The sequence below is a fragment of the Lissotriton vulgaris genome, chromosome 2_2 (assembly GCF_964263255.1).
Source record: "Lissotriton vulgaris chromosome 2_2, aLisVul1.2, whole genome shotgun sequence".
In the NCBI taxonomy this organism is placed as follows: domain Eukaryota; kingdom Metazoa; phylum Chordata; class Amphibia; order Caudata; family Salamandridae; genus Lissotriton; species Lissotriton vulgaris.
This window is the reverse complement of record NC_141688.1, coordinates 249,548,299-249,563,619: the sequence shown is the minus strand read 5'-3', so window position 1 is coordinate 249,563,619 and position 15,321 is coordinate 249,548,299.

Sequence of the window (15,321 nt, the reverse complement as noted above, 5' to 3'; positions counted from 1 at the left end):
TGTACAGCATTTAAAAACACAATTTCAGTAAACAATTAAGACACAACACAAAATAAAAGTCCAACACCAATTTATAAAAATAGGTAATATTTTTATCTTTTAAATGACACCAAAATGAAAACAAATTCACTGTAGGAAACCAGAGATATGAATTTTTAAATATTAGTCACTTCTAGTGCCTAGAAACCAACAGAAACTAACAGTGCCCCTTTTAGTCATTTCGTTTTCTCTGACAGGGACACACCTTTAGAAATTGTTCTGGAGAATCTGACCACTGTGTTGTGCCGCCTTCTCCAGTCCAGGCGGGGTCCAGGAGGAACTCCGTCCTGAAGTGCTGCTTGCTGGTCCCAAAGTATCCAACACACAATCCAAGGTTCTAGAATCTCCAAGAGGGTCCTTGAAAGTGTGAATCTACAATTCTGCAATCCACTTAAACAAAACCCTTACAAATCCACTGGTACTCCAGGCTGGGAATTCTTTGTGGGGATGTTCGGATGAGCTCTGTTAGCCTGTATCTTGCTGGTAGTCCACTCTTTAGTCCTTTTGAAGTAGGTTTGAACTATAGGGCTGTAGTTTCCACTGGTGCAAAAAGGCGCAAACTCAGAGTCATGGCCTTTGGAAATGCACTTTAAAATCTTCAGCGCAGACAGACCCTTCTGATTATCTACAGTTTCAAGCAGCAGATCTGGAGGGCTCTGCTCCTCTCCGATACGTATTCTAAGTTCTTTGGGTCAAGCAGGAGGTCACTTCTGACCAATGTTAGCAGGTTAACTTCTCAAAGTTATGACCACATCCTGCAGAGTTTGGCATTATTTTGCCCCAGAGTGCATCAAATCTTCCAAATCCATTATCGCTGATTTTCCAGCAAGGAGGTAAGAGCTGGCTAAACACACACATAGGATGGCTAATTTGTTTATACTCTTCCCCCCTGCATCTGCTCATACCTTCCTTAATCCTACCATCTGCCTAAGGTAAGAGGTTCAGAGCTGTAACTGACAATGGTCTCTGCTCTCCCCTTTGAAAAGAATAGTTTACGACCCATTCCCCTGGCCTGGCATTCCTATGGAACAGCACACTGCCCTGCCAGCAGAGCTGGTTAAGCCCAGGGGCTCTTTATCACCTCTTCAAGGCAGCCTGGCTAATCCACTCAACTCTGACCAATCAGGGCAGACCACAAAAAGGCTGTATTTGAACCTACAAACAAGAAAGTTGGATAACTTCTTGTATGTACACTTTAGGAGAAATTCAACAATATGATAGTATCCGATGCATTAATACCATTCTGGGTAGTCTTTAAATGGCATTTTTATCCCGCCTCTATCTATAGTTATTAATCAATAACTTTCTACCATGTTACCATATGTAATAGGAGATTTGCAATGGGAAAAATGCCTTTGGCCATATTTCCAGCACCAGGTGTTACAAAAAAATATTTTATCAGTACTTGCCTTATATCTGCAAGAAGCGCACCCCATGTGCAACTAGGGGAGACTCTAGGGGTTCTGAATCTGTAGAAATACGGCAGATTCTCCCTTTACCGTGATCCTAGCATCAAAGTCGAATTTGAGCAGCACTATACCACAATGTGGGGTGTAAAGTGTGATATTTCACTTTACCCAGGCATATAAAAACTCATTTTATAACGGTGTACCTTATTCATACCTGACCCCACACCCCTGGAATACCTAGTGGAGACCCTGGAGGTCCCTAATATGCCAACACATTGTAGGTTATCCATTTTAAGTGCCCCAAACACCAAAGTCGAGTTTGTGACCAATTTACTTTTTAAAAACCGTCCTGGCATCCAAGGCTGTTTTTAAATTGACCTCAGGCACACATGCAAGTGCAGAAAAGGCTGCTGGCCTCTAAACTGCCATGCCCCAGGGTACTGGGGACTTCTAGGCAGTTTTAATCATCACCTGCCCTATTATAAACTAGGGGCCTATAGGGGAGGTCATGCCAATCACAGGGGTACCCCACGAGACCATTGTGTACCCTAATGTATATAGGTGTCTTAACTGTATTCTAATGTGTCTCTTTCAACATAGCAATGGCCCTGGGCCTGGTTAGGCAGAGCCCAGAGTCAGTCAAAATCAGTTACCACCAGCATCAGTCAGCAAAAAGTAGGGGGTTGCCCAGGGCACAGGATGACTTTGCAACAGCAGCGCAGCAGGGTGCCTTGCTGCTCAGCCCTACGTCAAAATCCCATAAATGAGAGCCGTAGTGTGTACTCTTGGTATATTGAGAGGAAAATATCTTAGATTGGGAGGAAAAAAAATTGTTGTGAAATACACTTCTCTGTATATTGCATGGTGTTCAATTATGTATAGGCCTCCCGGTTTTATGGTATTTATTATTTTATCATTTCCGTCTTTATTTATCCATATTTATTTTTTGCTAATGTATATGTATTTATCCATATTTATTTTAGATTATGTGGAAAACTTTAAGCAGAAATTAGTATATGTCCTCATTTATTTCACCAGTAAATATGCACTCATACTTGAATGTCTGCCAGCTGTCAATGCTGAGAACACCAGCAGAACATAACTCTGTGCACTTATATGCAAATATACAAATGTCAATGTCAACCTTGTGCATATCTACTGCTGTTAAAGCTTCTTTACTAAAAATCCTTTCTGTTTTCTGTTTTTAACCCCCATATGTAACAATCCACACATCTATTGTCTGGCAGTCATGGCAGACAGTATTTAGAATTACACAAAAAGCAACAACATTTCCGTATTTATTCATATGTAAAAATAAATACAGACAAGAAAATGAATGTTTTCTGTCTGTATTTATCTGTAAAAATCAGTAAAAACGGAAAACTGGGAGCCTTATTTATGTACTAATGTAAAACCAATCAAATAGATATGTAAAAAATTGCAAGAGAAAATAAAAAATAGAAGGTAAAAACACAAAAATAAATATTATGAATGAAATGGCAATAGAGGTTGTATCCGATTTCCCCAAGCACCTGCCTTTGACAGCTGTCGTGCTGATGAAGGTTCTGATGACGTGGCTGCGCCATCTAGGGTGAGAAAGCAAGCAACTGTTCCCTGCTGAAGGCCTTCATCATTTTGGAGACCTCAGACGGAGAAAGGCACTTACAACAGTGAACAGAACACGTGTAACCAGGAGAGATAGACATGGTCTGCAGCTGGCAGTGAACAAATCAGCAGTCCTCAGGTGTGGCCACACTCAGCTCTGAATGAGTCACGCCATTATGAGAGTTACCAAATCTATTTTATCTTCTAAAATCCATCACATATAAGTGCTTTCTCGAGGCACTTTCTTGGACTAGTGTAATATTTTTTCCCCGGCTGTTGACGGCGTTTCATCCTTTCTGTCTCTGCGCTCTGAGGTGTATTGCACGGGTGTGTGACTGCAGTGTTGGTCTTATTATACACAAATGTCTGGCCTTCAGTATCTGCGGGAAATGTGAGCCGGAAGTGACGGATTGGATGTGGCCAGCACTCGGCGCGCGAGGCTGCACTCTCAGCTTTGTTTACCAAAAGAGGAAACCACCCAGGGCTACTGCAGTTCACCCTGCCTCGCCAACGTCCACCATTTTATGTGTTCCCTCCCATAGAGGTTTTTATGCATGCTTGTCTACTTTTGTAATTTTTTTATTCATTCATTTTTTATGCATTAGACTTTTAATTTTCAAAATCAAGGCAAAACAGCACGCATGATTTATCTGTAAGATATTCAGGTACCAACACGTTCTCAAGCCTCCGTTCTTCCTTTTTTGTATTTATTTTCTCTTTATACAAGGTACGTCCTCTTTATAATTCAAAATTTGCAAACATTCATGACAAGAATTTTCAATTCTATTAAGGACTAGGAGGCGAGGATAATGCTTTCTCATTTCTTTAATGAAATGCTCAGCATCCAATAAAAAACAACCAAAACTACATTTCCCATGAACACTAGGGAATGACCATAGAGACTATAGTATAAAAGGTCCCAACATTAGTCCTTCTTCCTCTTTCTTTGTGGAAACAGTCCCAGTCCAAAATGTAATCCCATGTATATTAACAATAACAGTTCCAAACATGCCGCAGAAATCCAAAGGATCTTGAAATAGAAGTCAGAGGCACACTGGGTCTACAAACCAGGAAACGAAGGAAAACCAGGAGAAAGTTGGTCAACATCACTTCTGATCTGCACCTGAAAAAAGACACAAAGCCTTAACATCCAAATAATGGAAGATCGTCAAAAGCAATCCAAGGGGGGGGAAAACAAGGAGAAATATAATTGCAACAGCAGTTAAACATTGTACAGCACATAACAATGCAAATGAAGTACAAAGGGTGGGATAATCCTCGCCTCCTAGTCCTTAACAGAATTGAAAATTCTTGTCACGAATGTTTGCAAATTTTGAATTCTATGTCAGGACAAGAGGCTCCGATTATGCTTTTTCAAAGCTGATCCACCACCACAGAAGCAACACTATCAATAGGCTTGTAATAAAATGTCTTGAAAACTGAATCATAAGACCAGTCTGCGGCCTTCATAATGTCAAAAAGCGTGACACCCATGGAAAAAGCCTTAGAAGCCATCACCCCTCTTGCAGAATGCGCACCAAACACAGATTCATCAATGCCCGCCTCTGACATAAGCCAACGCACCCAGCGCGCCAGAGTAGCGGGAGTGTTAGGGCGAAACGTTTTTTTAAGGCAATTAATAATTAACCCTGCATGTCTGATCGCAAAGAAGCAGTACTCACCTCATAATCCTTAAGGCACTGTACAACACAAAGGTTGGGATGAGATGGAAAAGAAGGATACGTAATGGAGGTAGTATTAGACTTAGTCCGCTTAGAAAGATGAAAAGTAACACCCTCAGGAGTGAAACATCGACCCGCAAGATCTAGAGCGTGGACATCTGACACACGTTTGCAAGAGACAAGGCATACCAACATTGTCAATTTAGCGGACAGTTGTTTACGGGACAACAAGAGATTGGAAGGCCAAGCCTCCAGGAACCTCAGAACAATGGAAACATCCCATAAAGAGACATATTTAGGAGTGGGAGGCATCGAAAAACGAATCCCTTTAAGCAATTTGGAAATGAAAGGGTGCTCACCCGCAGGTTTTCCATCAATCTGGACATGGCCAGCGGAAATAGCGGAACGAAAAATATTGACCGTCCTATAAGCCAGGCCTGAGGTAGCCAGAGACGCCAAAAAGTTAATGATCAAACTGATATCTGCAGAAACGGGATCAACTTCCCGTTGAGCACACCAATCACACCACTGCTTCCATGCACCTTTATATCGTTTGTGAGTATTGGGAGACCAGGCCTCACTAATGAATTTGGAAGCTTCGCTAGAAATGCCCGGGATCGTCCAGCGATCCCCGAGATTTGCCACGCCACACAGTTGAAGAGAGCCGGACAGAATTAGGGGATGTGGATCTCCGAGAGGATCCTGTAAAAGATTCTGCTTCTGGGGAAGAAGGAGAGGTGGCTCGCAACACATCTCCAGTAGAACCGGGAACCACGCCTGAGCCCTCCAGAGAGGAGGAATCAGAATCAGCTCCGCTCAAAATCGTTTGCTGTAAGCCAGAACTCTCGGGAGCATCATGAATGGGGGAAACGCATAGCATAGAGTCGACGGCCATCGCTGAAGAAAAGCATCCGTGGCCAGGGCAAGCGGAACCGGCCTCCAACTGTAAAACCGTGGGAGCTGCATGTTGAGGCGAGAAGCAAACAGCTCTTGAGGGGACCAACGGCCCCCCCGTCGATACCGGCCCGCAACGGGCTCCCCAGCCCCACTGGCTCGCATCGGATTCGATCACCAATTCCGGCGATGAACCGAACAGGGCTCAACCATTCCAGGCCTCCATGTGGTCCAACCACCATTGCATCTCCCACCTCACTTCTTCCGTAAGGGGTAGCTGGTCCGAATATCTGAGGCCTTTCCGGAGATGCTGAATCTTGAGCCGTTGCATCGCTCTGTAATGAAGAGGGCGTGGAAAGATCGCCTGAATGGACGAGGCTAACAGACCTACTACACGTGCCAACAATCTCAATGACACAGTCTGTCTGGAAATAACAGATGTCAATTCCCTCTTGATGTAACAAATCTTTTGGCTGGGCAACAGAAGTTGGCAAGCAACCGAGTCTATCTGGAAGATCAGAAAACCAATAGACTGCAAAAGTTCGATGGACCACTCCAGATGTTGCAGAAACCTGAGAGGACAATCCGCCATAAGGAGAATATCGTCCAGATAAATAATCAATCTGACCCCCCGAGATCGCAGATGTTCCACAACTGGTCTCAGTAGTTTTGTGAAGCACCAAGGTCCCGACGAAAGGCCAAACGGGAGAACCTGATATTCGTACCAACTCTCCTGCCACTGAAACTGGAGAAACCGACGATGTGGTTTGTAAATTGGGATCGACAGATACGCTTCCTTCAGATCCAGACGGACCATCCAGTCTCCTTTGCGAAGGAGATCCCGTAAGAGATGGATGCCTTCCATCTTGAAGTGTCTGTACACAACCCCGCTGTTGAAGTCTTTCAGGTTGAGAACCAGGCGAGACCCGCCTCCTTTCTTCTCGACCAGAAAGACTGAGCTGGCAAAGCCCTTCAGATGACGGACGGTGGGAAGAATCGCCCCTTTCTGTAGCAGAACTTCGATTTCTTCTGAAAGACAAGTTTGGTCGTGAAGAGAAAAATGCAAATGGGGGGAGGATGGGCCTGATGCGGAGGGTGATAGAACTCTATCTTGAATCCTTGAACAGTTTCTAGCACCCATGCATCGCTGGAAATCATACGCCAGTTTTGCAGAAAAGATTGCACCCTGCCCCCCAACATTACATCGCAAGATTGAATTAGGCTCACCTGTAGCGCCGGAATCCTGGTAATGGCCTTGCTGTCCTCCAGAGCGGCCTTTGCCATACTGTCCCTTTCCTTTGCGGGAGGGGTAGAAATTTGCTCGAGTGGAGTATCTGGTGTCATAAGATCCACCACGCTGCTGTGGGGCTCCACGCTGGGATTGTTGGTGTGCTCCACAGCCGAACGAGCGTCCACGTTGTCGTCCGGCCTTGGCAAAAACCGGACGCATCGCTCGGCGTAACGATGCCTGTGCCTTGTCTATACCACTGAAGGTGGAGACAAACTTTGTGAGTTCTTTTAAAAAGGGTTGACCAAACAACAGGCCTTGTGCCTCAGGACTCGACTCTGAAGTCGACAGTTCCGCCAATTTCGGATCCAACTTTAGTAAGATGTACCGGCGCCTCTCTGAAGAAACTGCGCAATTAACGTTACCTAATTGGCAGATAGCTCTCTGCGCCCACTCTATGAGTTCGTCTGGGTCTACAAGAGCCGACGCTTCCTTCACTTGAAAGCCAAGATCTAGAATCTTGGTAAGAGGCCCAAGCATGTCCAGCAACTTATCCTGACACGACCTCCAGGAACGGTCTAGGCCCTTTTTAGGGTCCTTAGAATATTTCTTTAGGTAGGTGACCATCATAGGATCCACCTACGGAGTGTCCGCTAGATGGTCTGCAAGGTCTGGTCTTGGGCATTCAGAACGGAGCCTGGCCCGAACAGAAGCGTCAAATGGCTGACGAATGTGCGCTTCTATGTAAGCAGCCACAGCTAGGGAGGGCAACCAAGATGACGAATTTGGGTGGACAATATCCGCCGGTTCAAAATTCAGCAGAGACGGACGCTCAGGTGCGTCAACAAAATGTTCTTTGCATAGACGCTTCTTGGGCGGGGGAGAATCCTGACCAGAAGAAGTGTGGGCATTATCCGAGTCATCCTTGTATTGAGGCGCAGAAGACTTTGAAGCCTCAGTTGCCAAATTTTTTGCCAGCTTCTGGAAGTCAGATTTACGAGGATTTTGAGGTGACTTGGAAGACTTCTGCGAGGCAGGCAACCAGCCCTGCTGCTTAGCATATTGGGTAAGATGACGCTTCAGAGGGTTTATGGCACGAACCAGCGCCTTATTGACCGAGTGCTGGACACCCTTATCCAGCTCCTCCACCAAATTATATCATTATCCTCATCACATAGTAGTAGTCATCCTCAGCGTCATAAAATTCCGCCATGGCACCGAAGTGCAACAATTCAAAGCCCACAAGATGACTGTGACAAATATTGAAGTATCAAAGATACCAATCAGTGTCAACCCCAAAGCAGGCTATACAGAGCAGGCAGAAAAAAACAGACTCAAAACAAGTAAAATGTGGAGGGAGATAAGCCTGCCGAACAAAATTCACTCTAGGCAGAGCCTATGCACAATAATAATACAACCGAAGCTCTTTCCTGAACTCCGGCGTCGACGAGGTCGAAAGTACACAGGCTGTGGGCGTGAGCGCTCGACAGAACGTCCCTTCACTCAACCGGCGTGAGAAGAAATTCCCCAAGCCAGAAACAAAACAGTGCGCATGCGCGAACTGAAGCCCGCTGAACTCCGGCTCGAGAGCGCTCGCGCTCCCCGCTCGCGCTCCCCGCTCGCGAGCCAGCAACCTCTACTCCCACTCCATCAAAGGCAACCGGGCACCAGTGGCCATGCGCAGGGAGGCGAACACACGCTCCCAAGAATACGCCACCAACGGACGAAGAAAAACCACAAGAACCGGCAAATTTGAAATCGGAGCCGGAGTGTTCTAAGCATGCACTAGCACCGCGCTAGAAAGGCAAAGCAGCGGAATACAAGGCAAGTGCAATATCACTACCACAATGCATATAAACAGCAAAATTAGGAGTATAAAGATAAAGAGACTTAACTGGCTGCGGAGCAGCAAAGAAAGAGGAAGAAGGACTAATGTTGGGACCTTTTATACTATAGTCTCTATGGTCATTCCCTAGTGTTCATGGGAAATGTAGTTTTGGTTGTCTTTTATTGGCTGCTGAGCATTTCATTAAAGAAATGAGAAAGCATAATCGGAGCCTCCTGTCCTGACATAGAATAGCTTATATGTTGTACTGCTTGCTTTTAAATAAAACAAACCGTACCAAAAGCAATGTATTTTTATAGAATCTACATATAGTCAGGACATTTATAAATGTGATGTACTACATAGGATATTAACTGCATAATTCCAAATATTGTCACCCATTTTTCACAAAGGTGTTTTGAGGAATCAACACTTCAAACAAGCATTTGCAATGCAACAGGTTTCGCATTTACACGCGTTTAGGATATTGCCATTGTAAATGACAATGCCTTTGATTTATGTTTTTACAACGAAAAAAATAAAAGGCATTGTCATTTGCAATGTCAAACGCTCAAACCTGCGTAAATGAGAGGTCTATTGCATTGCAAATGCTTGTTAATGTTGTGCTGATTTTTGTGTTGGGTGCAGGACCTGGAAAACAAGATATGGGATTTAAGTCATAAGGCAATTTGGGTATGATGGAATTCTAAACTGTGGCCACAGATAGGCTCTGAAATGGGTAGGTTGAACTGAGGGGTGTCCTTGTACAGAGGGATAGGCAGCGAAACCTTGCAGGTCATTATGAAGTTTCACTAAAAAAAATCCTATTGATGAACCTCAGTCTCTCACAGTGCTTGAGGGGTTTTTGCGGCAGAAAGTTGTGGATGTCTGGAAATGTTGCCTGCTCTAGTGAAGCAGGAAACGGATTAATTAAGGTGCATTGGAGGCTTTCTGTGTATGATCTCGTAGAGTAAAGTTGCTAAGTAATAGAATGCTCTATTTTTGGCAGATATATTTTGGATTCCAGCTCATGCCTCTTTTATCTACCACTCCCTGCTCCTTTATCTCACTCTTTCTTGTACTTTTTCATACTTGCTTCACTGTTTATACGTCACTGTTCTGCTTTTTTTCATTTCCTTTCTTTCCTCCTTTTGTGTTCTTTTTCTTGCTCTGGGTGACGGTTCTGATGAGGAACAGTACGTGCCGGTCCCCAAATAGGAGTATTAGTGGGCCTGAGCAGCAACCACTGGCTCAAATTAAGCACTGCACGGCCACTGCTATGCCCTGCGTGCCTGGTCTCGTGGAGGACAGCTAAGTGGTTTCGACTTCAGTGTCCCCACCACCGAGGATGGGGTGAAAGGTGTCAATGAAAGGAGGAACGCCGCTCTCCCGCCACCACCCCCTGCTTCATTGACACCTGCTGCCTAGGTACTAAAGAGACAGAAAATGTTCATAAAAAACAGTTCGGGAGACTGCTTTCAGTACAAAATCCATGTACGTTTCGGAGTTTACCTCCGAGGGGATAAAAAATAATCATTTAGTTTTGGCAGGCGGTAAATTATCTGAAATACGTGCCACAGAGAGGCCTTTGTGCTAGGTAGGTTAGATTTGAGCGGTTGCGCTTTGAAAGCCAACAAAGAATTCTTGAAAATAGCCAGGAGCTCACACAGCTGACAAGCAGAAATCCGATTTGGTGTATCGACCAAGTGCGTGGTAGTGCAGCTCAAACTCGATGGTGCTGGGCAGCTCAGCATTTCATCATTGACGCACACACTTGTCAACGCAGCAGTAGAAAGGTTCAAGATCTGCTCGGTTTTGGAGTTTTTTGTGACAAAAGGGCCACCCTGCGGCCCTGATCTGTGGAAGAGTCGAGGACAGACATGGAAGCCCTTAGAGGACCAGCAGGATGCCACTCTCGAAGCGCTCCTCTCTTAGAGCACGTGCCCCAAAGATTTAAACTTTCAGTGGGCCCTGGCACTAGCAATCATTAATGGCCTGATTTGCTGGACGCCTGAGAGAAAGGGAGTGGTGATGATGTGACCACGTTATTTTGTAGGCGTGCACATTCATTCAAAACAGGTGCTTACAAAAAGGACACAGGTTTTGTTTTTATTTAACCAACCTAACATGGAAATAAATATAACAAGCCAGGACTATTGGCTTTGTTAATGGTTGTTAGTTGCATAAGATAAATAGGCAACACCTATGGAATCGTTGTATAGAATATTAAAAATGCTTCAGTTCTGACATGATGAGACTGTGAAAGTATTATAACGAGCCTCTTTAAAGTTACAACAAAGGCTGTAAAGGACGGTATTGCTGCAGAGTTAAGATTTTTCACCCTGATGGTGAGGGCAAAAATGGAGAGCCCGATAGAGAACCGTTTCAACAAATGCATTTTCACGCGACGGCCCTAGAAAGGCGCAGGGATTGTTACTAAACCGACACCTGGGAAAGGAGGTGAAAAGCTAACCTCCTCGTCCTGGGATTACAACAAACACAAAAAATACATAGCTTTAAATTGTGGCACGTGCGGTGGTCCGTTAAAAAATCACAACTCGATTCCTCCGAGGAAATACGCGGATAATACTCGACCTTGCGCGAAACTTTTTTTTTAACTCATAATTTTTCCCCCTTGGCTGAAATTAAAAGGACAAGTATACTGTTATTAAAATCCCTGAAGCAATCGGTCGGTGCGTTTATTTCAGCCACGTTCTTTCTCCCTAGACTATGCCGTAAGTAAATATTGGGATATAGCACTACATATTCCACCATGCAATGGTGTGTTTTGTAGTCAAGCTGAACAATAGACCAATGAGCAGCAGCGGTGCTGAATTGTTTGCTGGTATCTTAAGTGAGCCTCCTTTTTTCCCCACATATTGCTGTTTTGGCAAAGTGGGGGTATCGTTTTAGTGTTATATTTGCACAGTTCTCAGTTTCGCTGCACTTCTAAGCATTATAATGACGAAACACTTCTAGTTTCAGGAGGAGTAATGGCCCTGCTTTCGACCATGCACCTTAGGGTCGGGAACCAGGCTCGAATCCCGGTCTAGGTGCGTTATCCTGACCTGTACACCCACCAAATCTCCGTTTGGCTGAAAAACCGGGCAACAGAGTTCACAAATACCCATGGGTGTACTGCCTAGCATTAGGAAAGACCAACGGGAGCAAAATAAAAGATACCCTAGCACTCAGAACCTTACCAAGGGCACAAGTCCTAAACAAGTCAGATCCCGGGCCGGCAGCCAATCACAGCGCGGCCCGGGGAATGACGTCACGGGGGTGTCCCGGGCCGGCAGCCAATCACAGCGCGGCCCGGGACACACAGCATCAAGGGGCGGGGCTTAAAAAAAGACCCAGAAACGCCCCCGAATCGCGTTTTCACGGGGAAAGCGTGATTGACAGCCAATCTTTTCCAATGGCTAGCCTCCATTTATGGAGCTAGCCAATGGAAGACAGAGGCGGAACTAAACCCCATAGTGTAAAATCGGAAGATTTCGCCCTGGGCGGAGCACCTGCTTCGCAGGTGCTACGGCCAGGTCGAAACCTAAAAAAGTTTTGAAAAACTTTGATGAGGGGAGCACCTGAGAAGAGGCTCCGGGCTGTGTGGGTGACTCGGAGTTGAAGTGCAAAGTATGCCCATGGCTGATGGTCGTGCATAATGAGAGCAGCTGGAGACAAATGCAAAATCTAGTGGACAGCCCGGAATTACATCATGAGATGTTTAGAACGTATCAGGGGTTCAGCACTATCGTTGTTTAACCCCTCCCCTGCTGATGACGGAACCGCTCCGTCATCAGCCGCAGTGGCGCTGTGCTGATGACGGAGTGGTTCCGTCATGGCCCGCCCAACGCTCCTGCGCGGTGTGAATTCCACGCCTGCGCTGGGCATTCTATTGAGTGGGCGGGCCATGACGGAACCGCTCCATCATAAGCACAGCGCAACCGACGGTGGTAACGGAGCGGTTCCGTCACCAGCATGCGCCCGCCGCATTTCCGCCTCGCCCCCTTAGCACTGCGGAGGAATAGCCGCCGCAGTGAAGGGGTTAAATGAAGGGTGGCCCTGTGTGCAGCTCTATTTGAATGCCCACCTTCAAAGGGTATAAACTACTTAAATAAATAATAGTTCCTCTTGACAACAGAACCCTCCCGTGGAGAACACTTGAACTGCATGGTTTGGTCGCAAAATGCAAACTTAACTTTCTGCAAGGATTCTCTCCTGGCAGGTTTTGGCCACCATCCTTTTCAGGGGATGGGTTTGCATGTCTCTTGGAGTTAATGTTATTGTTTGCTCTTCGGGTATCTGCGTAGCCACAGAGGGGTGCCTTGGAAGGATGTGTGTGTGTGGCGTTAACTAGTTGCATTTGGAACCACATTTACTGAAAGGACTGATGCCAGAGAATGCCTAAGGTGTGAATGGTTATGGTATCATGGCTTTAAAAGTTTGCAATGAGCCATATGTTTATCACAGAGACAATTCAGTGATTAATTTGTAAAACAATAAACTAAGTGTAGGGGCCTTCATCAGAGGACCACTGCTTCTTGGACCATCCATTGCCACAGACAGCCCTGCCAATAATAGTGCCAACAGAACTACTAACCATCGCACACTGTAAGTGTGACAATTCAGACTATTTCAGGCCCCCAAAGCTATAAGAATGACTTGGGTGGCAGGCTTTAGTTATCTTAATGTACATTGAATCGACTGTTGTTCTTATTGTTCAATTCGTGAAATAGTGCCACCGTATGCCAGACTGTCATAAGTGTCATTGCTGACATTTAAGTGCCGGTGCTGAGCACTGGAAACCACTGGCTCAAATTAAGCACCAGGGACATTCTTGAGCAACACTTACTTAATGCCTTATTTAGAATCCTGATAAATATCTCCACCTTCCCTGTGACCCACGGCTGCCATGGCATCATCTTCCACTATTTGATTCCTAATCATAAATGAGATTTACATTCTATAATATATGACAATTATATGAGCATAGTTCTTTTGGTATTCTACATGTGATCCACAATTTCCTCCACTTGGTGGCATTCCCCAATATTTTTCCACTTAGTGTGTGAAATTAAGCTCTGTATATGTGGCGAGCACTTCAGGTTTTGTAGGTTTGGAACTTAACAAAAATCTGCTCTCGCTTCCGCCAGCGTTTGGACATTATCTTTTGAGAACATATCAAGTTAGGATGTCCGGGTGTTCTGGCTGCTAGGAAGAAAACAAATGAAGATGTCATTTTGCGAATCATCTTATATATGAGAAAAAGCAGCCATGATTGACTAAATCATGCATCTACCTATAAAGTAATTTGGATCGCATGTCCTGGCCTGGTGTCACAAAGATACATGAAACACAGCCATGTTTTTATCTTCTCATTACTTTGTCAGAATAAAGACCTAAATTCAATACTGACCCTTGCTTAGCAGTATCCTATCCCCTAATCAATCTACACTGCATTGTAAGATGAACCCCATATTGGATATGGAATTGAAAATATGCACACTGATTACCCTGTAGAGTGAAGCAAATCCGATCTCTTCTCAGGGCATGATAAACGGAATAGTCACAGAAGCTGCTGTAACATGTAAAGATTCTCAAACACTGCAACACTCTCATAGTCACATTTGTCATCTGCCATGGTGACTCGGTGGGCCCTCGTAGAACATGCCACCTCCCTCACCACTAGATGTTGCTTATTCAGATAAGAATAAAGCACTTAATACTAACTGTCTGTTATGCCAACTGGAATGTAGGGCGCCAACTAAGGGTCTCTACTTCGGCCCGCTTGGCGAAGATCCTGCATGGTGCACCAGATGTAGTTTAGTGTCGTTATTTCTGCAGTGTGGCTGCAGGTGTTCTTTGGCCTACCTCTCTTTCGTTTGCCTACCATGGTCCGGTGTTTTTGTGATAGAGTCGTGTTCTTTTCCGATGGTGTGTCCTATCCATCCCCATCTTTTTTATAATGATGGTGTCCATGCACGCTTGCGTCCGGTGAGCAGTTTCTGTTTGGACTTGGTTCACGCCCAGAAATTGCACAAGATTCTACAAAGGTTACTGGTGTGGAAGGTTGACAGTTTGGTGATGTCACTGTTAATCATCTGTCAGCATTTTAATCCGTACAAGGGTTTGAACAGAATACACCTCTAGTAAAGTCTCGGCTTGGTGTTGGTGGCTTGTTGCACTTGGCTCTTTTTGCAGGGTAATCCCTGAACTTCCTCCTGTATTTTTTCTGACCTGTTGTTGGTGGTTTTATGACTCTGGGCACTTTTCCACTGATGATCAGTGCTAAAGTGCATATGCTTTCTTTTATAAATTGATGTAATGGATTAATGAATCCATGATTGGATTATCTGATTCAAATGTCGGACCCTAGTACAGTGCGCCACGTGTACGCAGGGCCTGTGAATCAAATGTTGCTGGTGGCCTTGCAGCACTGATTGTGCCACCAACAGAAGCAGCTTGTAAAAATGGCTTAGGCCTGCTATTGCATTGTCTGGGTGCAGTCTGAGACTGACGTGTATACTTGGCACTGGTATTATTAGTAGGGGTGTGTTTAATCTTGTCCCTTTTTTCATTTATAGCGGACATGTTGACTTGGCAAGTGCACCCACTTGCCAGTCCCTAAACCTTCCATTT